The sequence below is a fragment of the Dromaius novaehollandiae genome, chromosome 9, assembly GCF_036370855.1.
Source record: "Dromaius novaehollandiae isolate bDroNov1 chromosome 9, bDroNov1.hap1, whole genome shotgun sequence".
In the NCBI taxonomy this organism is placed as follows: Eukaryota; Metazoa; Chordata; class Aves; order Casuariiformes; family Dromaiidae; genus Dromaius; species Dromaius novaehollandiae.
The window spans coordinates 4,505,832-4,532,554 of record NC_088106.1 but is presented as its reverse complement, the minus strand read 5'-3'; the positions used below and the strand labels follow the sequence as shown (position 1 = coordinate 4,532,554).

At 41.2% G+C, this 26,723-nt stretch overlaps 1 long non-coding RNA gene across 4 annotated transcripts in view; it reads right to left on the bottom strand.

Moving 5' to 3' along the window:
- Positions 1-26,723, bottom strand: part of LOC112986419 (uncharacterized) — a 48,588-nt gene that overhangs the window by 5,653 nt on the left and 16,212 nt on the right. For 2 of the 4 annotated variants that reach the window (XR_010390423.1, XR_010390425.1), the window contains exons 4-6: positions 11,507-11,614; positions 4,906-7,945; positions 3,964-4,080 (exon numbers count right to left, since the gene is read on the bottom strand). This is a non-coding gene — a long non-coding RNA (uncharacterized LOC112986419). The remainder of the gene's footprint in view (positions 1-3,963; positions 4,081-4,905; positions 7,946-11,506; positions 11,615-26,723) is intronic. The other 2 variants (XR_010390424.1, XR_003260009.2) reach the window with 2 other exon arrangements.

Here is a 26,723-nt window from a genome sequence, read left to right as displayed (position 1 = left end):
TATATATATACGTGTATATATACACACACACAAAAATATGGATGGCACACACAAAAATATGGATGGCAGACAATCTTTTTCTGTCCTTTTTTTTGGTCAGCAACTTTTTAGAGTAGCCTGGCTGAAGGTGCTGAACAACTGTTGAGCGACCCTAATTTGGTCAAAAGCAAAATATTTTTGCATCATTAAATGCTTTGCCTGAAGTCACCGCGGCAAAGAGCTAGGACGCCGTGTGTGTCACTCGGGCTGGGCACCCACCACCAACTAAAAACACATTTTGTCTCATTGCGTTACAAGGGAGTATTGATTCGCAGTGCCAGGAGGTCATGAAGGGGGAGAAACTCTGAAGGAGGTCAACGAGCTAGAAGAGTTATTGGCTTATTTCCCAATTAATTGATCTTCTGGAAGAAAATAAATCTCAGTAACAAAAGATAGGGAAGAGCACTGCAGAAACTGAGATTATTTTCCTCTTCATATTGAAGAAGTACTTAAAAATGAACTCATTAGAGGCCTCCGCATTGTACATAACCTGATCAAAGTTCTTTTGTATATTGAACTAATCTGTCAAGCAAAGGTCCAGAGTTAATCCATCGTGCAAAGGGCCAGCTTTCCAACACGCTAAGACAACCATTGCAGAGTAAAGCTCTGCAGAGATGTCAAACACCAAATCCCTTTGAAAACAGTTAAAAGCAAAGTCTCTTTACCTTGCTGTGTGGCACGTCAGCTTTGCTAATCCCCTGCTAAAGTTAAAACTTTAGAAGCCAAACTATAAATTAGTATAATACAGTAATGTATTGTCTTATTTTCAAAAAGTAATAGCAGAAAAAAATCAATTTTGAAAGCGCTCTTTTCTGTGTACCTGCCAACCCTGCAAAACTGTAATTTCCCTTGTGGGAACTCCATTATATTGTGAAAATACTACTGTATGTATTGGCGGTTTGTCCATGAATTATTTCCAGATTTTTGCATAACATACTGTCCTTTCACACAAACAACAATCTCTAGTGGTGGATCAAATGTGTAAAATAACCACTTCCTCTCCAGTCCTTCGCATTACTGAACCGCGTTACTTAGTGCTCTGAAGGTTAAATGATTTTTAGAAAACCCAGCTGTATTACAATACGCAGCTGCTCCTGCAGGGAAAGGTATTCTTTTGTCTAAAAACAAGGATTTAAAAAATTCTAAATATTTAAGTGAATAATCCAAACTGACATGCCAAATCACAACGCTGCCCATAAATACTAGGCTCGGCAGAAGCTTTTAAGGCCAGTATAGTTTCCTTGCTAAGCATTTCTCTTTATTTCAAATTTGCTTTCCTTTGCAAGAGATGAATGTGAAGTTCACTTGGAGAAAATATGTGTCTTGGGGGCATTCGGTAATGAATGACTTGGCTTTCTCTCTGAAAGTGCTTGTACTGTTTTGAGAAATGGATGTATAGTGGGGTGGTTACCAGCAGTTCCTTTTGCTGTAGTTTCTGAAATGGAGCTTCTCATGTTTCAGAGAATAATTGATTTTTTTAAATAGCTTTCCTGTAGCTATACAACTCATTTTACTCTGGCATTATTTCTTTTTCTCTGCCTTTTTTTTCCCCCTCTCAGATGCTTAATTACCTTTTGCAATAGTATACACAACCAAATTACACAGCTGCTAGATAGGTACTTTCTTGGTATCCATTAGCATTTACAGAAGAAAAAAAAATGCTTTTATAATTTTGTCACAGACACTCTGGTTTCTTTCCCATTAGCATATTATTAAAATTGTGCTTTTCATGAAAGTTGATAAAACAACATCGAATCTTAGTTTCCTGGCTAACATCAAAAGATGTAGACTCAGGACTTAAGCTTTGTCTGTATTAACATCCTGCTGCGATTTTGCATCACGCATGACAGTGCTATGATGTATATAATACTCCTCCAAAGCACCCTCGGAGAGGATTAGAATCCACAGTGACTAGATTTAATCTCCAGAGATCGAAAACATAATTTTAAATCTTCACCCGGGGTTGATTTATGATGCTGTAGAAACTTTACTTGCGCAGCGGACTCCATCCTGAGGGCTACAGGTCGTGCAGGTACGTACAAACCCGCCGTGGCCTCAACAGAAATGATGGATATCCAGCGCTTATATGACTGGCACCGTTCTTTGCAAAGTAACCTTGTCTGTGCTCCAGTTACCATCATCAGTTAATCACTGTCACGTGGCCGGTACGAGAGGCTTCACATTTACCATGTAAAATGCAATACAGATTGGTCCAACATGCCACAAAAGGTGAAGAAGAATCCTTACGGATTTAACCGGCAAGCACTGCCTTTGCAAAGTGATAAGGGCATGAAGGGACACTAAAATAAACAAAAATCTTATATTTCATGACAGCAATATAATGTTATAAAAATATTTTACGTTTCCTTTTATCTCCTACGACAGTAAGGAAAAGAAAAAGATAGGCTTGGGATATACGCCCTCATCTGTAGTATTTTCCGGAAAACAGCAGCGCGGTGTCCCCCGTCTCCAGCACGGCATCCAGAGAGCCCACCGCCCCGCGGGCAGGCCCCGGAGGAGCCCTGCCTGTCCTGCCCCGGCCACCACCGTCCTCGGCTGCAATCACTGGTCTCTGGGCAATATTTACCCTTAAAGCGACCCAAGGATTGCTATTGCTGTGATCTGGCCTGTCCTCTGAAAATCCTCTTTGCATCTGTGTAAGTAGGTGTCATAGGTGGGTTCGCACTAAATCTATTTGCTTGTTTTTTCCTCCTGCTTTAAAAAGATGAAGAAGTCCAGAGACTTTGGAAACTTCCAAAACTTATCTGTAAAGGGGTGGTGGGGGGAATAGGGCAGAAAATTCTGTACTTGCCAGGTCAAAAAAAAAAAAAAAAAAAAAAAAAAAAAGGATCTAATTGTTCAAAAGCTGTGCTGATTTCATAGCGTAGAGCATCTCCTGGACTTCTTCTCTTAAGTAAGCAGAATTAGATGCCAAAGGAAGAAAACATTCATGACAATTTAAAAGAAATACCATGCCTGTTTTTACAGGTTCTCTGAAAAAGGTACAAAAGTGGCTATACCAACCTGTCACCCAGCCTCCCCTGGGCTAGCCCGTCTCTGCCCACGCGCCTCTCTCTGCATCGGGCCCTTCGCAGAGGGCTTTTCCCTATTGGGTATTAACCACTTATTTTTGGCAAAAGCAAGCAAATACAGCCAGCTTATACCTGGCTTCTGCTTGATCTTCCTCTGTTTTAGCTCATTGGGCTTTTTAACTTCTGGACGAGGAGAATTAGGCTAGAGCGGGCTCGCGACGAATATCGTCACAGCACCCAGCACTCAGCGTCCCCTCTTCGTCGAGACAGGTTTTGAGGAGCGAGGGTCCCATTTACTGCACCTTAGTGCAAGGGAAAATAATTTCCCAACCTAGACAGCAAAGATGTTAAAGATAACATAAGGCTTTGACCGACCGTTTATTTGTCACACACCGCGTTAGATGTCTCCAGCCCTCTCATTCATCATCTGCCACTCAAAAATTAGCGGCAAGGAGAAAACTTTTTTGAGTCAATGGCAAGTTAGTGTTGTGTACGTATTGGATATATTTGCTAAATGATATATGTCTTGCGAATGTCAGAGGAGTATACTAGACACCAACTTTAATATTAAAGCAATTGGTTACCAGAAAAGAGCTTTGAAGGGCTTTTTTTGAAATTTGATACCTTAAGTAGAGGCATTAGCAAATGGGGAAAGATCGCTGGGTCTGGGCAATGAAATGGGCAGCACGGCTGCCGAAGGGCATTTCGAACAGCCGAGCATTGCACTGGAGCCACGCTATATTGCCATGTTTTCCATGTACATCACAATACGCCACTGCCGTACTATCACAAAACCAAAAAATAATCATTCTGGAGGAAACTGAGAATATACATATACATGCATATACGTATGTAAATATTCATTTATAGTAGCCTACACATACTAGCATACCTTAGTAAAAGTCCCCGCAGAGGTCTTTCAGATGAAACACGCCAGTGTAGAGCTATCCCTTGTGAGCCAAATCTCAGACACAAGGACTCAGATTTAGAGGGAGTCATGCTGCAAACCCTTCAAATGAAAACAAAGTTGATGACTTAAATCCCCCCAGACTACTAGAGGCAGATTTTTGGTAATATTTCTGACATCAGTTCTATTGTTTCTCCTTATAATGTACTGACCTAGATCTGTTGGTGTAATTTTTCAGCTCCTAATACTGATAATATTGCTTTTAGACAGTGGTTTCAGGGCCCTTTTGAGATGAGTTCTTCAAAGCTGTAGCTTAATCCATTCTTTATTAGCTTCTGTAACGCGATTACTTCTTCGGGGCTGGATGGAAGTACTTAAAGGAAATGAGCATTCTGTTACCAAACATTGCTGCTCCACTTCCAGAGTATTTGCGGGATTTTTAGTGCTTTAACGTTGAATGATAGGGATATAAAACAAGAGTAGACACTAACAGAAAAGTTTCATATGGTAAATGTGTTGACACTATGACATTTTTTTAACAAAATCCCCAACGGTGACAGGTGCTCAGGGACTGATGGCCTGTGACGGGCAATCTTGAGGTCACTGGAGCTGATACTGCTGTTGAGATGTCATTTTATTTTTCAGTTCAAAATGAAAAACTGCTCTCTGCGTGTAGTTTATTAGACTCCAGCTGCAAGCAGAGGCGAGGGGAAAGCCACGCTGCAGCCGCAGATTACCTTTGCGATGCTCCTTGAATATCGCACGAGGAAGATACAACCGGGTACGTATCTGCCAGCCCGTAACTAGAAGGTGGGCACGTTCCCCTCTGTGCCCAGTAATGCCAGGAGACCTGAGCCGATCAACGCTAGTCTAGGGTTATTGCAGGCAGTTTTTAGTTGAAGAACAGCTACAGAAAATAAGAAGTACCTGCTACCGCTCAGTTCTTGTTGGAGGTATCTTGCACGCATCGTACTTGTCGCACTCTCCTCTTCGCTGCCTCTCCGCCCGGGGCCGTGAGGGGCTGCAGGCACATGTGGTTCCTCCTCTATCCCCGGCAGAGACACAGATCCTGGCTGAAACGCAACCCGGGGCCAGAGCTGTGCTGAGCCAGCCTGGGTCCCACGGTGGAGAAAAGGAGCGGGGACATCCCCGTCCCCCTGCCTCATCATTTCCGGCAGAGCCCGATGGCCACGTCCAGAGCTGCAGCTGGATTTGACATCTGCTCCGCACGCTGCAGCCTCTGAGGAGCAATTCATAATATAGAATATTTAATTAACGTAACAACGCATGGTGCTACAGTATTGAAACAAGATTGGGAAGAAATACGGACTTGGAGTGAAGGAAGCACCAAGGTGCTCTGCCCCCAAACTCCCAGGCACCTTGGGAAGTTGCCCCTTTTCCCAGCACACGTGTCCTCCAGCTGCCAAAGGGACACGGCAGGGCTCACCACCTCTCCCGCCACCGCAGCCCTGTCCGGCCACAGGGTCCTGGTCTGGGGCCAGGATGGCTCCTTCCTGCTGGTTGCACACCAAGGGCAGCCCATCTCCACTATCGGCTCGGAAGAACAACGGCCAGTGGCTGCTACAGCCGTTCCATAGTTACCTTTGGGAAAAAAAGCATTAAGGCTCTTTAAGAATAGAAAAAGTCCCCCAAAAATAAAAAGGTTGAGGCCAACCTGCAGTAGAAGTACAGGGCACGTGACACCACTGCCAAGAGGGTTGAGACCTGACTTAACACAGCTTTAAGACAATGTCTCTGTTCCTAAATTGAGAGGAAAGAGAAATAACCCCCTCCGATGCGCCGTTCCCGCGAGCGGCGATGGGCAGGTGCCGTGGCTCGCAGGGGAGCACCCAAACCCGCGAGCCCCAAACGGCCCACGGGCTGGGGAAAGCTCTTTTGGAGCTACACAGACTTCTGACCCATTTATCAAAGCGCTTATAGCTCCCATCTCAAGGTGAAACAATAACAACTAGATAAAAAGTTAATTGGGTTCCCAAGCTTCTTCACAAAAAAGAAAGAAAATTATGGTGAATTTTTTTAAGGAAGAGTTGGCACAGGGCAATAGACTCTCACAACACCTTATTAATGAGTCATTCCAGCCCGCTACACTTCACCTGCCGATGGAATAGCCAAGTACAGAGCCAAGACATTCATTTTAATAAAAGAAAATACAACATCCAGGGGAACGTAGTTAGAGATACACCCATGAGCAGCTGATTTCACTCTGGTGTGCCTCAGTTTATCTATTTGGGGTACCATCGCACATCCTTAAAATGTCATAGTCTCTCCAGGTGGCTTCCACTGGGTATTAAAGAAAGAAAAGGAACCAGGCTCTGTCTGTAACGGCTATAGGAAGCCCCACGTGCCCCCTGGGCCCACCACGACACGGGAATTAACTGCAAGGCAGAGCAAGAGGAGAGGGCAGAGGTGCCGAGGGGAGCGCAGACAAGGTGCAACCACCCCGGCTCTGCCTCCACTTCTGGGGTCAATAAACTCTGCTTTGGAGCAACGGCTGAGCTTTTGTTATCCCTGGCTTTGGGTAAACGTGGCATGAAGCAGCGAGCGAAGGAGAGCTCCTTCGGCTCCTTCCTATTTGCGTGCTCAGCTAGGGACAGCGCCTGGCTGGAAATTTTGCATTCAGATCCTCCGATGAAAAAGCGTTGTTACAGAACTACAAACACAGTACAGCAGTATTGTTTCCAGTTTAACTGCGGTCCAAATGTTGTGTTTTGGAGAAAAATTTGCAAAACTTTTTATTTTGTAGGAAGATACAAAAAAGCAGCGTATGACAGCACTGAACATCAGACATGGGGACTAAAATTTGAGAACAGACAATGCAAAAGCCACACCGTTTTCCTGTACATTAGCTTTCATGAAGGAAGACAGACAAAAAGCGCCCAGGCTGTTTTGACAATTACAGCAGTTCCCTAATAAAACCAGTCAGCTGGGTTTCAGAGCATACCACAAGCTACCACAAACTTTAGAGGTTCTTGTCTGCAGATTGAAATCTCTTTCTAATGAAAATAAATTGAATTTCTGATGCTGTCAGTGTACCTTGAGACATTCTGAGAACTCTTATTTTGCCAAAGCTTAGAGAAGGCACGTACTGTGGAAAAAACGCTCTACGTGGGGAAGAAACAAACAGAAAAAATGGGTTAGAGAGAGTGACAACTCATCCAACCTTGATTTATAATTTAATAAAAAGAGCAAGTATATATGCTGCAGGAGATACTTGCACCTTTATCAGGATTTGTTTTTACTTCTTTCCCCATTTACTTGTTCTGTAAATTCAAATTCAGTTTCAGCTGATCTCAGCCCCTACTAGAAGTAAACACGAATTAACCTTGGACCAGAAGTATAAACCTTCAAACCTTAGGGCACAAACCTTCCTAAAGCTGGAGAGCTCGTCTGATTCCAGGAGGCCTGACTTCACTGAATATCCTCCCAAAAGCTGGGGGCTGCACTGCTTAACTTAGCCAGAGTACTCGGCTTAACTATTCACATACCTATTGCAAAATGCCATACGTTAAGAGTGACTTCTTTATGCTTTAGAGAGCACACCTTAAAATTCTCTCAAATTCTTGCATTTAATTTTCTACACACAGACAAAATCACAATCTGAGTTGGTTTCCTATTTTACCCATAATATGCCAAATTCTTTGAACTTAATAGAAACATTATGAGTTATCAGGAATTGTATGTGTATATACAAAATACATCTAAATACGAATACGTATAAATACAAAATACATATAAATTTCCAGCCATAGACTTTTTAAGAAAACTTACGCTATATGAAGCAGCAGAAAAAACTGTCAGTGGCTCAGGTCAGGGAAACTCTGTAATCATCTGAAGCGGTCATCTACTCGGAGCTACTTAGGCAGTATGAGCCTGGGAGAAATTGTGGCTTTTCCTGGAGATGAGCTACATCTTTTGCCATGTCCTTCTGAAGCGCTATTACATTCTTCTAGAAATAAAGAAAACAACAACAAAAAACTTATAGAAGGTCTATCAAGCATTTTTGATAGGATTAGAGCAATTTCTCAATTTCATTTCTGCCGAGAACAAAGCCAAATACAACTTTTTTATTTTGAATAATGCAACCTGTTTGCCCAAAACAGCTGTCAGCTATCAACGGGCAAAGCACCTCGGTCTGTAGGGCACAGCTCGAAACGGTGGGACCTCCGCCTTGCTTTGCCCAACGCCTGCTCTGAGCTGGTCCAGCCGTTTCGGCCCTCCTTCCCTCGTCGCTCGTGCACCGCTGCCCGTGCAGGGGGGAGGACAGCCAAGGAGGGATGCGCCGATGGCAAGTCAGGCCTCGGCTGAGCTGCGATCGCCTCCACCTTCGTCCTCCCGCGGAGCTCCAGGACATTCCGAAATGGGACCACAGGGCGCTGCGGGAACGTAGCTGGCAGAAGCGCTGGAAGAGCTGGATTTCTTCTCTCTTGGAAGAAAGCGCTTGTCACTGTTCCAGCTGTCTTTGCTCCAAAATGTTTTGATCCTCACAAAAGCCCTTGGGATACTGGAGTCAATATCACAAACGAATGCAGCCATTCTCACAATATTGGGTTTAAATGTGCTTTTAATACTACCGCGGTTACTGAGGAACATTGCGGTAGCTGTAGACAGGTGTAAACTGCTGCTCCAGCTCCGCTTGCTCCACGCAGCTTAGCGCTGCTGTTTCCCAGGGGAAACACCCAGCCACTTCTTTATTTTCCTTTCCCAATTTTCTTTCGAGGAAGGGTGCCCAAGGACAGGGTGGATTTTACACCATTCAGCAGCTATTTAAAAAAAGATTAAGAACACAATTTCCCAATACTGTAAATACTTAAGTATATTGTACTATATTTGCAGGTGACTCTCATATGTAGTATCACAAGGTGCACAGAGTCGAGGGCTACAAGTACTTAAAAATCATCTGACAGTTTCCTTAGGAAAAACCCTCAGGTCAGTTATGCATTTCTTTTATTCTGCTTCCAGGACATAAAGCAGCCATAAATCTACTTCAGCCGAGGATTTAGAGTTTGACTGCATTGTGTGACCAGACCAGCATAAAGTAAGCACAGCCTTCCCCCAAACCTGGTCACCAACTTCCCATTTCCATTTCTCCAGCAGAGATAAAAATTAGGTACAGCAGTGTTCATTACTTGATTGGTATTAATAATAATTGTTTAATATTTTATTTAATTCATAGCATCCCATTTAATCGATGGGCTTGACAAAATTATTTGCCATACACATTATTCAAGGGTAGAATTGATTCAATCTGATTCAAAACAGAGTTGTTAAACGAGCCCATTTCTTTGGCACCCCACGGTGAAAGACACGACTGTAGCATACCTACTAACCTAACGTGACGACTCGGATCATTCAGCCCTTCCCAAACCCTTCCAGGTTGCCATCCGCATCGTCACCGAAAGCAGGTTTCCCCTGCTGTTGTTAGCAGCCCTATTCACATTTGCTTGCAGAACTACCACTTTCTAAAGTAAGATCAGCACCTATGTTTTCTCTGCGACTCGCGTTATTGAATTTACAGTAATTGCTCAGATGCTTTCAGCAAACTGTTTTTAGTGTAACTGAGCACCTTCAGTTTGCAGGTACCTCACTGAGAATTATTTTTAGATCCTATTCAATAGCTCTGCTGTTCAATGTCAACAGGATAAAATGAATTCTGCTCAGCTAAGCTGTCTAAAAGCTGTAAACATAGGTATGTAAGCTGCTTTACAGAAGCAGTTTTAAATGTACAGCTGATTTACAGAGACACTAACGATTTAAACCAGACCAGTCTGTGGGGCTGGGTGAGAATATTGCTTTACTAATCTGCTTGACTTCCGTGACATATAAAATAGTAGCAACTGTTGTGAAGGGCAAAAGCTGTCATGAAATGAAAAGCAATAATATAATTTGAGGTCACTTAAATATGAGGAAGAATATAAATAACTAATCACCTTGACATTTTTAGGAGGTTACAAATAAGAGTGATAATGGAAGTTCACACGATGCAATTTATGTGAATTGTCACCAAGCCATTAATAACGCTTCACATGACAGGACGCTGCTCACCTTGATAATAAATCTCAGTGACCCTGGGCATTTCGTGGGGATGGATAGAGACTCACTTCCGAAAAATGGAAAAGATGGGCAGTGCTTGCAGAGAAGTGCTCCAGGAGCAGAATTTGGGTTTTCATTTAGTAGCTTGTTTCCAACAAAATCAGTTGCATCATTGACAGATAACAGCTGTACAAGCACTTTTTTTTCACCTCTGCAGACAAAATGAAAACCAATGGCTCTAACGCCTATTAAAAATACAAGGACAAGATGAATAATGGCTCTTTTTGCTCGGGTGGATTTTGGTGTAGCTACCTGCACCTAAACTCCCTTCTCCCTTAAGTAAACTCCTCCTGATTTTAAGAGCTCTGTGTGTATAAGGAAATAGCATCCTATTTGAGTTGGCTTGTGAAAAACAGTGGTGCCTTTTAATGACAATACTGCAGCTGAAGCTGTCACCCACTTATGTGTGCGTGCGCATACAATAAACAAGGGGAAAAGGGTTTATTTCACTCTTTGGTCTAAGTGGCAAGACGAGCTTCCCTCATCCCCCCCAAGAAGTCATCTGCGTGCAAAGCAACATTGGCGAGGGCCTGAGCACCGGTCTGCTGCTACCGACATCCCAGCCCACAGAAGCTGAGACTTGCTGAGAGCATTTGAAAATGCTTAACACTTCGTCACGACAGATATTTTTGGGGATGGAAAAAAAACCCACCATATAAACTGTCTTCAGTAGGAATCAAAATCCCCCCTTATATTATAAAAGGCTTTTATTACTATGTAATCCAAGTTGTGGTCAATATTCATGGAGGAACCCAGGTTTTCTCTTTGCTGCAGTGACAAACGCTGCCAAGCTTCAATCTAATGCTCTCTGCCCCCGCGGAGATGTGCCGACCCTTGGCCGCCCCGGCTCATTGCTGTTCTGTTATTTAAGAACCATTTGAATTTGAAATCTGAACGTTTCTGACACTGCTGCCAGTTGAACAAAGACGAAGTTGATGCCACAGAAAGCATCCCTACTGTAAGCAAATTTGTTGCAAATAGCTTAAAACAGTCCCTACGCAGATGTAACTTTGTGTGCAGACAACGGTGACAAATTATAAAAATGTGATCATCCGTATTTAGCTATTACTTGTTAAAACGTACATTCACACATCCACCCCTGCATAGCAGATGTTACCAGCAGCATCCTGGTTAAAATATTAATCCTGTGTGTCTGTATGTTCCTTCCCGCCTCTCTACGTTAGATTTGATTTTCTCCATAGCACCAAACATTATTTGCTACAATAACTGCATTATCGCACAATGCAAAAAGCCTTCTCATTCCCGGTATCATTTTCTCCCTAATGATGACAAAACTAGCAGGGGCCAAAGGTCTAGGCTGCAGCTCTTGTGCAGCTGATGTTTCCTCTCGACCCATTTCCCAACACATCCCCAGCAAAGCTGAGGAGCCTCAGGCTGCTGCCCCAGCGCTACTCACCGTGCAACCACAACGGCGGTGGGAAAACGCAACCCGCCGGCAGCAAACACCACGAGCATCGCCAGGCTGCCCAGGCAAGACCACACCGACAGAAACGGAGCAAATCATCTGAAACAAGGCATTAAATGCAAGGATAAGGCACAGGAAATTACATGTTTGTGGTCTATCTCTACCAGCAGTTTCTGCTGCAGTTGCACCAGTCATAGGAGGGCAGATGGACAAGTCTACGGGATGATCCTGGAAGGTCATCTATGTGCACAGACTTTCAGCTGTGGCCACGCTGTGTTTTATCCTGTCCTGTAAGGAAAACCTGCAAGGAAAATCCAAACCGTAAAAGAAAACCAGAACAACCCAAAACCCCTCTAGCTTTTTGCTTCTTCTCACAGCTAGAGGAATAAATGCTAGATTTAAAAGTTTTACACAGATAGAGTGGAAAGGCTGGGCAAGAACATGCATTACGTTCACTTCCTAACTTACTGTGTGAGCTAACTTTCACTTAAAGAAATGCCCTAAATGTCATAGAGAAAGTGTGGAAAACATCTCCTTCCTCTGGAGGAGGATGTCTTTGCTTCCATTCATATACAGGATCTTTGAGCATCAACCATTTAACACATGATAGCTCTGTGGACCTCATATTTTGAGGAAGTGAAAGACTTGTCATTTAACTTTCAGATTTACCCGCTATCACCTGGCACTTAGTTTTTGCTTTGACAACCTAATTCACTGATTATTTCTAGATAATAACAGGAAGTGGCCGGCTATAGAGCAGCACTGACGGAAAAGCCTTGGTAGATACCAGCTGACCATGAGGCGGCAGAGGAGACCCTACAAATAGGAGACACTAGAACATGTCTAAAATGCTGTCCTCATTTTAAGTCCCTGCTGAGGAAAGGAGTCTCAGGAAAGCAGAAGGCAATTCAAGGCGCACCAGAGCTGTCGTAGGGCATTCAGCACAGTTAAGGCAACATGGAAACTTTTACATGTTGTCATTTTTGTGTGTGTTCATAAAACAACCCCGAAGCTAGCCTTGAGCTAAATTACACCAAGACTGATACTAAGGAAGCACATTTAAAATCCATGTAAGCAGAAGTATTGCATGTAGGAGAAGGAAATTGGAATTTTTTTTGTCTTTTGTAGCAAAGACTTTCTATGGTACTGACAAGGAATGAAGGACTGTGTTGACATCAGCAACCTGAAACAAAATACATGCTACATACATCTCTTCAAACGTCCAGTTGGAGGGTCAGCAAATACAGGTATTGATGCAAACAAACAAACCAACCGAAACAGGAGAAATATTAACATTCAAACTGAACGTGAGCCAGACTTCAGAAAGGCAGAGAGTAACATGAAAAATTACTTAACTGTTTTTACAAACATTGGATATTTATAGACTATCCAAACATATATTAGTAACAGGCAACGTACGCAAAGTATATCAAGCGTTGCAATAGGGGGCTTAAAAAGGTCTCATCTTGGTCCTCCCCTTCCACCAAGTGGGTTTTTTTTTTGGGGGGGGGGGGGGGGGGTTTAATGTCTCCTTTGGAAATTGCTAATAGGCTTTGTTAGGAGTCATTCATAGGAATTGGCCGTTCATACGAACTCCTGTCGTTCATACGGCTTGGCCTCCCCACACACCCTCGCGTCCCAAACTGAAGGTGGCTCAGGTCCCCTTCGGCACGTGCCCGGGGGGTCCTGCACCCTCAGCCTTCCCCTCCTGGCCTGCCGTGCCCTGGCTGGCATCACCGTCCTTACAGGGAGCTGCTCTCCGCTCCGGCACCGCGGCCGGGGGCTCACGGGACAACCGAAACCAGACTTGGCTTCCAGCGATGCTCTGGCTGCAGGACAGATGGAAATGGGAGTTCTCAGGAGGGCTGAAGACACTTTAGTGCCACCCAATAAACCTGAAACCTAAATTGTATTTAATGTGTCAAACCCTGTGCTCTTACAAGACCGAAAATACACTGGCAGCAGAATTAGCCCCAAATAACAGAAAACCTGGATTTATTCAAGGCTTGCTTGTTTTCTTCTTATTTAGGGTAAGTCTACTGATCCTACCATTTCTGCAAACTTTAGATTTGGGGTTTGCCTCTAAAAGCTGGCATCTCCTAATACACAAGGTAAAACCTGGCTCTTCACTGCAGTAAAGCAGGAGCCGCCACCACAAATCCCCACCACCAGCCCAGGACCACCACCACACACAGGTCCACCTCCCATATTACTTTCCCATAAACTTCGAATCCCCAGATGAACTGCAGGCTGGAGGGGGTGGCCTGCCCTGGCGTATTCGATTTAAGGAGGCCTATGGGCTGCATCTGTAGATAACATACAGAGGCCTGACGAAAACCTGCCAGGAGAGGGCAGGGATCTGGGACCACAACCCTGTTTTGTTGCAAACTAGCTTGAATGTAAAACACGACATGCAAGGCAACTAGGATTGATCAGAGCAGAAAATGAAGGGTTTGCGTTCTTAAAAATATTGGAAGTGTACAGAATTAAAGAGTGGGGACAAAACAGGCACTGGAAGGGCAAAACTGAAAGATGACAATGTTTCAAGAAGCCTATCTAAGACTGCATATCTTCCCTTTCTTCTAGTTTTATTTACAGCATATGCAAAACCATCTCTGGGAACAGGCTCAAGCAGAAATGCAGGGCTTTTAGGATCAATGACTGTATTCGAAAAAAACAAAACACTGATGAAAAAGATGGCATTATCACTGAACTATTCATATTCAATTTAAAATGGATTAGAGAGCACTTTGAACGTAAGTGCTTCACTTTAAGTAGCAATGATATTTCAACTATGTATACGGCATATTACATTTCGTCTCTTTGTACTTCTTATGAAGGCTTCAGCTCAGCTTCTGATATCTATGCTGTTATTAAAGCTTCTCATTGTAATAAATTAAAGAGTATAAATGTCCTTTTACATTAATCCTTTACAAGAAGTCCCTCTCTTTGCCTCTTCAGCAACCTTCAAAAGTACAGATGAAACCAGAGACAGAAGAGTGCTCCAGCAAAAAAAAAAAAAAAAAAAAAAAAAAAAGAAAAGAAAAAAAAAAAGATAATAATACTTGGACAAATCAGATTATTTTGCAACTCACAGAAGTGAAACTCATCTAGATCTTTCTGCTGGAGGACACAAGCTGGAAAGCCTGCATGGCACCTCTGCAAGAAACACAGGCCTCAGCTCTTCTGGGCCACGCAACCTACCTGGGCCGTGGCCATTCAGACCAAGAGCTCTTTGGAGAGGATCCGTCTCTCGGCCTGTGCTCAGTAGCACCAGGTGATTGCACAGCACCCAAAACGCAAGGAGCTGCCTTTCCAAAACGGACGTGGGCTGCACACAAGGCTCCACAGTGACGGTGAGGGAGAGAATGGACATTACCCATATTTCACTTTTTGTGCTGTAACCGTTACAAAGACATCCCTGTGTGCAGTAAATCCAGTAAATGGCTTTTCTCAAATCGCAAAATAGACACTACAGTGAACTTTGTCCAGACTGTACTAATCTCTCTAAACCAATTGTGCAATAAATTCCCATAAAAATTGTGCATTGCATATTGATTTTCCTATTCATATCTTACTATATCAAGTTCTTTCCGAAGCCATACCATAGCTATTTCCTCCTTAAATTGTAACAGTTCCTGAAGCTGTAAGCTGTAATTTAGCTTTCATAAAATGTGTATGTACACATCTTTCATAAAATGTCATTGATTTGAAATGGAGAAAATGGACATCCACATTTCCACAGTTTACAGATGACAATACCACAGACTCTTTCAGAGAGCAAGGCTCATTAATCCTCTCAAAGGCAGCAATATTGGTTTTGCCATCTAATACATGTGGTTCCTTAATTCATCATTATCTCCATCGTATCTACAACCACATCTATCTAGGAGCATGTGGGTATCCTTGAACTAATGAGACCACGTTAGATATAGAACTAGAAGAGCTATAGCCATCATAGCGCAGTATTGTGTTACTTTATGAAGACAACTTTATTGTCTCAGTAGCAGTAAAGTTAATTTACCTTATGGACGTATCAGCCTGACTAGCACTAGCTCACAAGCCACTCTCCATTTCTCTGTGTAAGTATGCACCAAGAAGCTCTAATTAAGATCATACAAGACCATATCCACTATACCCAGAGACAGCAAAACCTGACTTTTCATCAGCTTCTCAAAATATTATACAGTATACAAATGCACAATGAAATAATTAGTATAAAAAGCTAAGTGGCTTATTAGGATTAACAAAAGATATTTTGGTACATCACTCAATTTCTGGGTTTATATTTGCTGAATATTAAAAAGGATGATAACTTTGGTAGGTCTCCATTTAATAACAGCAAATTAACAATTAATATTTTATTGCAATCCAATCATCAAAAGAAAGAGAAGGATAAAAGTTTAAAAATAACAAGCTAGGAATATAAATGAAAACTAAATTATATGCTGAAAATGGGTTTCTGAAATTAAATTTTAAATTATCGAAGTAGGATTAATAATATAAAGTACATATATTTTAATGACTTTTGACTGACATTTTTCCATTTGGGCAAGCTCCAAACATCTTACGAAGTAATTCAGCGATGCAGTTGACTGACAGTTCCAGTCAAGGCATCCCTCTATCGGAGAAAATTGGGCATGAAGTACTAAAGAACCGCATGGCAAAAAGTGTCATTCTTGCAATGGACTTGTTTCAGGCAAGCTTAAATTTTGTGCCCTGGAGACAATTCCACCTTTCTCCTTAGATATCACAGTGAACAAGTCTAAAGAATGGTGTTGTCCCAGAAGGCCCCACACATGGCTGAAATTACTATGTTTTTGTCTGAAAACATTTGGTGCAAAAATGGCAGCTTGCCTTCTTCAAAATTGCCTATTTTTGCAAAATAAAATAAAATAAAATAAATCAGAGATGGCTTTTTCTGTTACTTTTTCTTTTCTTTCAACTTTTATAAGTGGAATCAAGACCACTTTTACTTCACACGTTAAAGAATTCATGTTTAAACATGGTTATTCATCTACTTTTCAGTTGTGTTTTCTGAAATACTTGATTATATTTAGACAATAAAAGCAACAAACTATTTTTCCAAGGCAAGAGATTATACTTGTCTATGTTAGAATAGCAAATGCTTTAAGAATAAATGGTGAAAATTGCAGCAAACAGAAGCAGCAATCAACTCTGAATGTGGGTAGAGCATGTGCTAAGGCCTGATGTGTAAAGATGGATTAAAAAGAAAGGAATATCATGAGAAAATGGAAGAATCACTTCACTAAACCGAACTGGAATAGGCTTCAGTGACTTACTTTGCTTCCCCCTGCACAGTTCTTGGTCGTAGCGGTAAAATAAACCGCTTTGAGCAGCGGCTGCCAGCGCCTGATACAGGTGCATTTTGGGAGGTAATGTATGCTAAAACATATTTAAGAAATGTGCTTACCTTGCTAAGCAGATTTATTGAGAAAATCATTTACTCCCTACAAGAACCATAAATATCATCATTAGCATGTAAATCACAGCTACAAGCACTGGCAATAACGTCCTTACATCAATGCAATATTTTTTACGCAGCTCTGTCTCCTCTACACAACAATCTACCACAGTGACAGCCCCAATCTTTTATTTAATTTGTTCCTGACCTTCCAGATTATGCTGCCTGTTATGTGCCTGTATTTGTTCCTCGACTATAATAGAAACATTGTCCTGAAAAATTGCTTTTGACCCTCTTACAAGTGTGAATATTGAATTCAGACAGAACTACTTCAAGGCATATTCCTAGATACTTCTGGTTATGGATTTCCATAGATACTTCTGCCGTAAACTGAAATACTATTTAAAAAAAAAAAAATCCAAAAAACAAAACAACCAATCAAAAAACCCTTAACAGCAGGTAGAGTATTCATTTTACCAGGAAATACTTCTTGGGAATTCTCTTCTTTTAGTTTCAATATATAATTCCTGTTAAGACAGCTTGGTTTCCCCTACATTAGCACAGCTAGTGTAATGATACAGAATGATAGGAACCGCAATTATTTCCTTCTTTAGATCCAACAAATTTGCCTTTAATTTCAAGGTGATGAAAAATGAGATATGAATTTTTCTTTCATTATATTGTTTTCCTATAAGTAAATACAGCTATTACAGTTTTTTAAATATTTGAAAAATTTTATGTAGGAGTTTGAAAAGACATTATTTTACAGCATTTAGAGAGGATGTGAAGCAGATATTTTAACCTCAGTGGATATAAAAAGAATAGCAGAATGCAAAAATGTCTCATTCCCATAACACGTTTCTTTCAGCCACTTTTAATTGCCTGCTCTTCTGAGAAAATTTCTACCATTTTTCTCTTCAAGTGTCATAGGCATCAAATCTAAAGGACGGCATCTAAACAAAGTATTCTAGCATAGGATAGGCATAAAAAAGCAACAAAAATCTACCTGGAAACTTTTCAAGTGTGTGCTTAAGAAAAAGACTGGCTCTATTCCTAACCAGAGGAAAACATGATGATTTAGAAATTTTCAAAGAAACAATGATAACGTGGTTTGAATTCTCCAACACATTTCTGTTCCAGCAGAACATTTTGCCCCTTTGAAATCTCTTTAAATATCATGTCACAGAATATCCTGTAAAACCAATTTAAGAAAAAATATCACTGCACTAATTCTTTCCATGAAATAACCTCAGGACATAATTAACTTCAGATGTGAAACAAAATCCTCTTGGTGCTACTTGTAAATACTTTAGTTCCTCATATCATTATCATTTTTTAACACCAGAACAAAGAGAGAAAGTTTTTTAAATTCATTAGTTTTTACAGGACTGTATTTGAGCCACAATTCAGAAAGTATATATAATATTAAGCGAATGAAACACGTTGTTCACTCTAGTGGAATTCATCTGTATTTTAAGTTACGCATATGCTTAAATCCTTTCCTAAAGGGAGGTGTTTTTATGACATACAAGCCCAATGTCATTTGCTGGCACTTAGCATATATGCAGAAAAAAATGTAAAACACACTAAAAATAATACAGAAATACAGACAGGAATCTTGTACTTTCTGGTCCTTAAAAAGTTCATCATGTTCATATTTTTCAAGCTCTTTTATACATGTTGGAGTCCCGGGAATTCCCATAATCATATGACCCAAGATCTGAGGAATTAAGTATGACATCACGCTCATCATCAAAATGTCAAAATATAGCGTGCCTAATATCACGACAGTGAAACCTCTTTCCTTCATTCTACCCTCAGAGATGGATAGAAAATAATGACTTATTAAAATAACAACAAAAGTTCTGACACTTACCCTACTCGTTTCACCTACTTTTTCCTAAATGTGTGGAAGTTGTTGGGGGGAAGAAAAAAAGAAAAGAAAGATTTCTACACCATAAGGGTCAGTCAATAATTGATTCTTGAGAAATCTAACTTTCAAAACTTCAAAATATCTTCCTGCCTTGAAATGATTTTCCGTATAAAGCCATCTTAAACCAGGACCACAAGTACAGCTATATAACCGAGTGTTGTAAATATAATATCAATAAGAATAATACAACTTTGAAAGTTATGTCACTAGAAATTAATTTCAATTTTTATAGAGCTAATATGTTATCAGGTTTTCCAGGCTTAATTCTCAGGCAACCTTAATCACAAAATTTCATAACATTCTCTAAAAAACACAAGTATGAAGAAAACTTCTTAACTAGCCACTAATTCCGTATCTTTTACGGTAACTCTTACTGCTGTTTCTAATGAATATATATTACAATTCTCCCCTGTACCAGGGCATTGCCACCCTTTTTTAAATTAAGTCCTGATTTTTTGTGCACATTTAGATGTCACATGAATGCTTATATGCTCCAAAATGGAGTAAAAATTCGAAAGTATTTCTCCAGCTGGGAAAACCTAGTCAGAGACAAGATGTCGTGGTCGAAGACTGCCATGCTCCCCCGGGCCAGAGGCACACTGAGCAGCGGGAGAAAGGAGCAAGTAAAGCAGACACCTGCAATACAAAATTTTCGACCCAATTAAATAGTTCTCATGATTAAGATTAAAGATCCTATTTTTAAGGATTTTGGCTTAGAAGAGTGTGCTGAATAAAACTGCAAGAATAAAAAAATCCTAATTATATTTCACGTGTCTATGATCTCAGGCTTCTTTTACTATATAACTGACAAGTACTGTGTTATATTAACACAGAATTTATGATCAGAATTTATGTTTTAAACACCTGATTAAACACCAATTAATATCCTACACAGGATTTTTCAATAGCAGAGATTTCTGCTAATGCTATACCAATTATGTGACAAATCAATTAACTGGAAGAAGGATAAGTTGTGAATATTTCCTGATTAAATGTGCCTGGATTAAGTACGGTAATAACACACTGTACGCTCCCAGTAAGGCAGCAGAAGAAATTACTTTTGGCAACACAGGAGAAAGAACCCTTTCTCAAGGCTCGTATGTAGAATCTCATTTGAAATGACATATATATATATATATTTTTTTTTTTAAGGGAAAACTGCTAACTGCTACAGCAGCCTGTAGACACTGCATAATCTTGCAATAAAAATCTCTACCCCTCGCCATCGATGCAGAAGGACCTCACACAGGCTGTTTCTTCCGATTTGGAGACTGGGCTGGAATCTCCTGCTCCGCACTAAGTCAATACCACGCGTTTCGGGTGACCCTCTCCCGAAGGCAGCTCAGCTCTGAGGAAAGCAGGATATGAAAACGCTGGCTTTGCTCTCCTGGAGGCAGCCAAACCAAAGCTGCTCGTGCAGAAGCCGTTAACGCAAGCCCAGACCAACCAAACCTGGTCTCTTCTCGGAGCGTCCATCGTCCTAAACCAGGACTGATGCGCGGAGGGAAATGGAGCAGAAGAACAGCATTAAATGCCTGCAGAGGTGCTGCCCGGGCTGCTTTCAGGCTCACTGAGGGAGACAATACTTTAGGGCTAGATTCCAAGAATTAGTGACCATCTCAAAAACAGCAATTCTCAAAAAACCCCTCTGAGCAACTCCTTAACCCTGGAGATGCCCAAAGTACTTAAAGTACAAAGTTTTACGCATTGATTCAGGCAGGTTCCATTTGACAAAACCCAAGCTAAACGCCTCGCACCGACCACAGGGCTCTTTGTTTTTCTCTCATTTCACTTACTGATTATATTCTATTTTATGAATAGCGAAGAATAGTATTCTACGAGTAAAAGTATCATCTAAAACCTATTCATATTTTTCCTTTTCCAGTAGGTCCCAGTTTCTGAAATATTTTATATCTTGTTCTGTATCTCTTTTTCTAATATTCTAGGCTTAAAATATTTATCAAGAAAATTGATCCATTTTCTTTTTACCCTAAGAATAACATATGATCATTGGCAGAGGCTACATAACTGGAAATTTTTAATGAATATTGTTTGCTTGTTCATACATCAGTTTTGTCTTAAGACCGTTCAAAGTCAGAGAGGACCAAAGGGCTCAGGGCGGAGGATTTCTTTGAACCAGTTTCTACTCAAGGTCCAGGTAACCGTACCTGCCCTGTCGCCTCCGTATCTTTACTAGCGTTACATTACGAGAAGACCCACCGAAGGATAACGCCTGCTGCAGCGGGTTTTCCTGTGGGATACGGCAGCCTCATCCGAACGGATGATTACTAGTCAATGGCCCAGAAAATGTGCAGAACTCCAGCTTGCCAAAAGCTGCAGGAGAAAATGTTTTCCCGAGTGAGTTGCCTTGCATTTGGTCGGATTAACTCTCTCAGTCATGTCAAAGCTGCAAGGGTTTTGCATTGCATATACCGTAACACGCTGTTCTCAAAACTCTCTGACCAGTGCAGGAACTAATAACAAATCGGCACATCGATCCTGGAAGACGACAGATATAGACAGACTGAAGGAACCAATTTATTTCCTCCAGTTTATGCTAATAACTTCTGATGAAGATCGAATGCGCTCACAGAGTGACAGCTCAAGAAGAAATTGTCTCAAGACTGCAAAATTCTCCAAAACTGCTTCTTAGTACCACCATCTGTGTGTCCACCAGCATTGCACACCAGAGTGTGAAGGACCAGCATTTGAGTGAGCAATCAGCACATTATAGAGCAGGGTAAACAACTGTTTAATAGAATTTAATAATTCTCTTTTTTTTCCAGAAAGGAAGAAAATAACTAAAGTTGAGTATTCAGAGGGGAGAAGATGTACTCCAACAAAAAGTGATTTCTGATAATTAGAGGAGAAATAGATTACATTTTCCAGGCCAGTCATAATGGTAATTTAATCATTTGATATGTCGTTTATGGTTCAATACATAATTCTCAGTTTGTTTTCCTTTGATTATACTTCAGGAGCCAACACTGTCCCATGAACACGAAACAGTGAAAATTTCATTTCACTTGCTAACAGCCATCAGAATATAAGACTCTCCTGGCATCACTAAAGGTAACATTTTTGGGGGGTCCCTAGAGAATAAGTGACCTTTATTGCTGCTCTACTCATCTAGTTTATTGATGTTGCCTTTGCATATTGCCAAGTATGTTTACCCTCATCAGTCATTATTGCCTTCATTTACAGTATTGAGCTGGAAAGCAAATAAGCAAGATGGCTAGGGCTTTAGGGAAATGTAAAACCAAAATCATTGTATTAACCACAGTACATTTTTAATATCCTTCATTACCTTGTATAGAGTATGTAAAACTGACACCTCATTATATTTTACTGCTGATTGCACTCAGGAGTAAAACATTATGCAGAAAGTTTGGACTCAGAAGTATTACATCTGCCAGCCTTCACCCCGATTACATTCAGTTTAAAATTATTTTCGCAGTCTTAGGCCTGGCTGATTGAGCTAAGTTTAGTCCACGTGCATTGTTGGTTTAAATGCACTAGATGGGGGAGACACCTCTTTAAACCCCATGATGAGTCAAGTGCATTTGATTTGCAATTTAGCATGCAGCATGGGAAAATAACTTTAAGTCTGGTAGTTCACTAAAACTTGAATTCAAATCTTCCAGACTTCTTGCTCTTACCTGGATACCTGAAAGACCCAAAGTCATGGCTTGACCAAGTCTCTCGGAGATTTGGGGGGGGGCTAAGGCTTTAGAGGCTGCAAAGTCTGGGATTAGCTCAAAGCTCCACTGATGTGGAGCATCCTCGCTGTTCAGGTTTCACTGATTCAGGTTCAGAAGTCTCCTCCAGCGGGGCGTATTAACCATGAAATCCTTAGCCTTGCATTCAGTTCAGCCCTGCCAAACGCCTTTTCCAGCCCAATTTTACCTGAGGGCACAAGGACAGGGAAGCGACTACCCAGAAATGGTAGCGCAATCTGGCCCAGAGCCCTCAGAAGGGAGTCTGCGAGCATAGGTGAAATCAGACCTTCTCTGTGTCATAGGAACTGTACAAAACAGAGAGATGATACCTCACCTGCTTAGCAGCATCTTTATTAGCCATCGGCATCGGTTCTAGATGAAAGCGTGTTTCTGCTCCAGCACTAGTCACTGAGGATTTATCGTCAACTTTAACGGAGAAGCACAGGGTTATATTTATTAGAATTCACATACTCACTGTTAGGAGACACCCGTCAGATATTCCTCTTTCATTAAATAACAGAAGGAGACAAGCAGTAAAGAGGGAAGCAACCATGCTGGATTACAAACCCAATGAGGAGTCTGCTAACAATATGAGACTTGCTTACCTAAAGAGATGACAACAGATTGCGTTTTTTTTGTCTCAGGACAGAAGCAAAAATAACTAGGGAAAGCTGTCCAGGCACCAGATAAAAATTTTGAAAACAGAGTGTCAACTTTAAGTCATAGCTGATATTACCATTATTATCCAAAGAAACAAAATCAAAATGAAAAAGCAACTGAACCAACAGAAAATAAGGGTAAATGTTGACAGTATCCTCAAGATGTTTCACTCATAAGGAGTGATAATTTAATGATAACTGAAGAGCCCTGAAGTTTTTTCAAGATTTGGAAGAGTCTAGATCTATATAACTCCAGTTGATATCAACCTTACACGCTTTGAAACACAGGAATGGCTGAATATAGGCAAGATATAAATATATATGCGTGTGTGTATACACATATATGTTGTGTGTGCATATATACACACATAAATATGTATGTGCATATATATCTTGCACATTTCTTTAGAAAAGTGATACCCAATTTCTTACAAAGCAATAGGAGCAAAAGGGCGCATACCCCCGAGCTCCATTGCCCGCGCTCCTCGGGGGAGGAGAAACTGTGAGGTTTCTTGTAAGAATGTCAGAAAAAAAAAATGTATGAAAAAAAATCAATATTCAAACTGGGGGAAGAAAGAAGATTATGACATTAGAAAACTATAAGGATTTTCAAGCATTTTTTCTTCCCAAACTTAGAAAAATAGATGAATTTGTTTTCCTGAAAAATGAATTCCAAAAATAGTTTATTTGGGGTCAACTGAACTAAGTCATTTTACTCTGCATTGCATATATACATATGCACAAATATATGTGTATATATACACATGCAAACGTGTGTGTGTGTGTAAATAGGCAAATTTTTAAGTACAAAGTAATTTTAAGATTAAAAACATTCCACATTTGTCTGAAGGATTTTCTAAGGAATTACCAGGTGGAAACACCTGCGATATTTCCTTTACAAAACACTATGTTTTACATACAGGGACTGTATGATCTCCCAGAAGCAATAGAGGCTACTCTGGAAAATTATTACCTGTATTCCCATAATGACACAATTGCTGTACTATTGGTCTATTTGCAACTATATGAAAATTGAGTAACAGCAAGCTCACACCACAGAAAAACCCCAAGACTGTCAACACAGAGGGATTTCATCAACTAAAAATTTTTTCCCCCCCAATCAACTCATGTGCTTGCTTCCCTGTTTGCCGTAGTAACACTTTTAATCCGTTTTGAGTACCGTCAAGGGCAGCACGTACCGCGGTTTTCTTTCCTCCTGCTCAGCACTTCTTGCTGCTCACGTAGGACTTGGCATTCGCAGGCTGTAAAACCGGGAAGGAGACAGCAAGCCCACGCCGTCGCCGGCACCTCCCTTCAGCTGCTCCTCTAGTGGGGTCAGCAGCACAGGTCCCAGGGCAGCTGGTTCCCCCAAAATATATAAAGCACCAAATTAAAAAGGCTGACTTGTCTCTCTGACTTTTCCTGTTACTCATGGGGGAAATGCTTTCTTCAAGAGGGAACGCTGTACTTAGTGAGGGCAGAAAGAAAACAACTGTTTCTTGACCTACTTAATAGCTGCCCAGAGATCCAAACCCAAGAGGAGTATTACTATAGGCAGGGAGAAGAAAAAAAACAAGAAACAAAAACACGCACAGCCAAAAATCCCTCCAAACCAATGCTCAACCTTCTTCACCACACCTTCCTGAAGGACACATACCTATGAGTGCCAATGGCCCCTAGGGTCCTGCCTGTTCTTCCCTAAGCAGTGCTGAAGAACTGCTACATAACAAAATTTCCAAAGAGTTTCGCAGTGGTTCTCCCAGTACAGACCACGCTGATCCACACAGGCAGAAATTTAAATGACTATTAGAAGCGATGGCTAGATGCCAAGCTTGTCAACAAGCGATGCCACCGCCTCGCTCTCCAGCAGAGCATGGGAAGGGTGCTGGACGTGCTGGCAGAGCCTACAGCCTGCCTAGCCCAGACACTGGGAGCCTTCGCCTTCTCTCCTCTTTACCAAACAACCCACTCAGTACTTCCTAAAATATTACCAACACTCCCTCAAACTCTTAGTTCCCCATGAAAACACTCAACGTAGCATAATCCAATGCCTGAAAGCATTAATCTTATATTTGACCAATATTTTGGTCATGAATAGATTTGCATAAAATATATAAAACAAGATAGATTAATTAATAGGTATCCATAAATTAAAGTAAGAATATCTTTGACATGTAAACACCCGTGAGGAATGATTTTAACCTTTCAAAACTGGATCACCGCAGTTCATGCTGTCCCACAGGTGCTCAACAAATCCTTCTTCCACGTCAGCAGCCAGGCATATGCTGTGCATCATCGACACACGCATTTGTACTCATCGGACACATTCTCCCCAGAGCGAATACAGCATTGGACTGGCCACAGATTTCACAGTTTTCAATGCTCTTGCATAAGTCCTAAATAATCTCCATCTCTCCTTGCTTCCTCTATTTCAATACGTGCCATCTGTAACTCAATTTGCCTTTCTTCAGAAATTGCTGATGTCTACTTAAATACTCGCATCTCTACTTGAAATTTCAACTCGATATTCATGTCATTTTAAGCCTCCAATTTTATTTTTCAGCCAAAATGCACTGCTTGCTGCTCTTGCCACTTTTACCTTCCCCACCATTCCAAATGAAATTCCAAAGAAAATAGTGAGGGAAAACAAATTACCCTGTCTGCAGCTTAAGGTGAAAACCATGTTATGCAGAAGAAAAGTTTTCTAAATGTCCACAGAAATATGCTTTTAATGATGGATTTATAGCAGTAATAGCAGTGGGGGAATTTTAAAAAGTACAGTGGGTTTTGAGATAGAGTAGGAAAGAGAAGCCTGTTGAGAAGTCATGTTTTAACATCTGTGCTGCCAACGCCGACTGTACTGCTGCTCTCCAAGATGACTCTTGGGTTGATCAACATCACGGCACTGCTAGCGTCCTTCCCGTCTCCTTCAGAGAATGACGGGAGAAGAGTTTTGTGAAAGCAGAAGGAGGCTGCACCTCCAGGAAACCCTCGCTTGCTGTTTCTCTCTTGCATAAGGGTCCTTTCCCTGGTCAGCCTTAATTAGAAACCTCTACAGAAACAAAAGAGGGGTCAGGGTCTACCCGAGAGAGCGCTGCAGAATGAGGAATGTAGTAAAAAGCTTCGCACAGAACAAGAAAAAGGCTTATTCGGTCCTCTCGTTCCACCCTTTTCTTTGCCCTAAAGTATATTACAGAAGTTTTGTCCAGCTTGTTTTTCACAGTTTTCTTTAGAAGGGCATTTTAGTGTCTAATGTGTGTGACCAGCCAAACTTTTCTGACACAAAACTGAATGTTTCTCATTTTTAATAATTTCTAAAGCTGGACAAATTTTTTTTTTTTTTTGAGTAGAAATGTTTCTGAGATAATGAAAACACTCACTAAAACAGCCCCCTAACTTTCACTTCAGCTTTTCTCATAGACCTTCAGAAATTGTGACCCGAGAAGAGTTTGACCTACCTGCTAAAAATTCT